Source organism: Capsicum annuum, chromosome 11 (genome assembly GCF_002878395.1).
Source record: "Capsicum annuum cultivar UCD-10X-F1 chromosome 11, UCD10Xv1.1, whole genome shotgun sequence".
In the NCBI taxonomy this organism is placed as follows: domain Eukaryota; kingdom Viridiplantae; phylum Streptophyta; class Magnoliopsida; order Solanales; family Solanaceae; genus Capsicum; species Capsicum annuum.
The window spans coordinates 220,985,512-220,988,383 of NC_061121.1; positions in this window are offsets into that span (position 1 = coordinate 220,985,512).

Genomic DNA, 2,872 nt, shown 5'->3' on the forward strand with positions numbered 1-2,872 from the left:
GTTCCATGTCTGGTTATTTCATTCGAAACAATGTTCAGGCCACTTTAACATGCATATAGTATAAGAAAATTCATATCTCAAATCATGAGTCAAAATTACGCAAAGGCTTTCTATTCATTCAACAATTAAAATAAGTGGTGGCCAATTTCTCAAAAACATTCCTGAAGTTTCTTCATTTATCAATCTTAACATTTTAAATCATAATAACATTCCTCTCTCCCTTTCTTAATCATCATAAAATTCATATAAGATAATTAGCATCTTGATTCTTTCCTTAAAGCTATGAAATGTAAGGATTCATAACTTGTAAATTAAGCAATGAAGTAATAAGAGAGAAGGAGATTGGATATTTCATGCTCTCAATTCATAATTCAAATTTTTAATGTATACATACATATATACTAATCAAATCACTTTCAAGGGAATGCCTAAAGACCAAAACAATATTCTCAAGGATTCTAAAACATGATTATAATTGTAAATCCAAAACCCTTTTCGTAAAATCATGATTTCTAACCTTTTGCATAATTAAAAGAATTTACTATGCCCATGTAATTTTTAGGAAAACCCCCACGTACCTTATGTTGTTTAGGAGGAAGAGTGGATTCCGAATTTTACCTTAGTTCTTGAAACTATTGACTTGCAAGGATGAGATCTTGATCTTAAAAGAAGAGGCTAGGGTTTTAAATTAATGTTAAGAGAGTTATTTTTCATGAAAACCCACATAAAGTACTGATATGATGTTTTAATCGCATGTTTGGGGCGTATTAGAATAAGGGAAAATGACCCAATTGCCCTTAAAACCGCGGATTGTAAAATCTGAAACAACTGGACATCGACACGATTGGTGACGTGGTGCGTCTACGGCATCGACGCGATACTTGACGCATCGTGCCCTAATCGCGCCAAGCCTCCATACTTTTTTCTGGCAGTTCCTGTACAAAAATTGACCAACGCGATGGGCGATGCAGCGTGCTAAGATCGCATTGGTCCACTATTTTAGGACACCAAACAAGGTCTAAACACGACCTGAAAAATCTGAAACTTGTCTGGGAACACCTATTGACCTCCCGGATCATGAAATTCCTAACACATCCACTATTGAGGGTCAAGAAGGTCGAGAATAAGATCATCAATGATTAGGAGCTCAAAATGACTAAGTCTCTTCTTACACTTAGAGTATTTTCAAGATGCTAGCCTTTCAAACATGGCTCTAGGTGACATCAAGTTGAACAAAACTATAGGGTACCACACAATTCCATCAAAGTGAGTCTTCCCGTTTTCAAAGGTTAAATTGATCCCAAAGCCTACCTTGCGTGGGAGTCATCTTGTGACAAGATCTTCCAACTTAATGATCTCACCGAAGAAAATTTTTTTTCTTTGCTATAGCTCACTTCAAAGGGTATGCTAATACATGATGGGAGTATGTTAAACGGTTTGGGAATGAGATGATCGAGGGACAAACTCCTCCTTGGTTTTGGTTGAAGAACCTTATGTGGCAAATATACTTTCCCTAGACTTATAGACATGATCTTCTTGAAAAATTGTACAATCTAAGGCAAGGGAGCAAGAGTGTCATGGCTTACTATGACGAATTTCAACAATTGATGTTGAAACTAGATCACTAGGGAGAACAAGTGAGTCATGACATCATGCGCTTCAAAGTCGGGTTGAACAAGGACATCTACACTTCATAAGTTCGACACCACTGATGGCATCTTCCAAGCGGCATTTGTAACGCCCCGTGTTTTGGGCTAGAATGAAAACCATCATATCTATGCGTAGATGATCCAAAAGCCATAAATCCTATGCAAATTTTCCATGTTAATCAAGTATGTAGTATGGTAACCTATTTGAGCATGAATTTAGATCATAAAAGGTCCCCTAACTGAAGGACAAGTTAAAAGCTTTCCTATCGTTCGAGTTTTAGTGAGCGTTGAAACTTGAGTCAACTTCAATCGATCATGTATCCTTGTATATAACTAACTAAGTGTCCTACTATATATCAAATGAAATATCTTCGAATTATCTTTTCATCAATACCAAATTCTCCTAAAACGAACACTCAGTGAAGAAATTATAGCATTTTTAGTGTTAGCATTCTTGATTGACTGGCCACCGCATCGCGATGAGCCTTAAATTGACAATTGTCAATTCCAGTAGATCACCGTGATTTCCAGCGTGTCGCAATGAAGTCTTTTACGGTGTTCTAGTCCCGAATTTTAAATTTCAAGGTTAAATTAAACATTTTCCATGGCCCTAAACCTATCCAAACATGGGATTTAATCCCAAATCCACCTAAATATATACAATTTTATCAAAATTCATCAAGAACACTCTATAGAGTTTCAAAAAAGAATCCCAAATAACTCAAGATTCAACCGTGGGTTTTCAAAAGCGATTGAAGATTTGGAATCCCCAATCCGCAAGCTTCGAGAATTACCTATTATCTTTCGAGGTCAAGGTACGCGGGGTTTTCCTAAAATCTGATGGGCATAGAAATCATGAGTTTAAGAAAGGGGTTTTCAGATTTATGAATACATTCATGTTTTAGAAATCTTGACGATATTATTTTGGTCTTTTGATCTTCCCCATATTGATTTGAAATTATGTATATATATATGTATGTGATTTAAGTTAATATTCAAATTGAGAGCATGACTCACATGAAATCCCTCTCTTGATGTGATTGTTCCCATGTTTCACATGATATGGATTGTTTTTGAAATAAATCTTAAAAAGCATGTTACGAAGTGTCTTGATTTATGAATAAATTGGTTATGAATCTTGAATTCCAAAAAGAGGGTTGTTTGTACTGAAAAATATTGAAAATACATATAATGAAAGAGTGCATGGATTTTGCCAAAAGCAT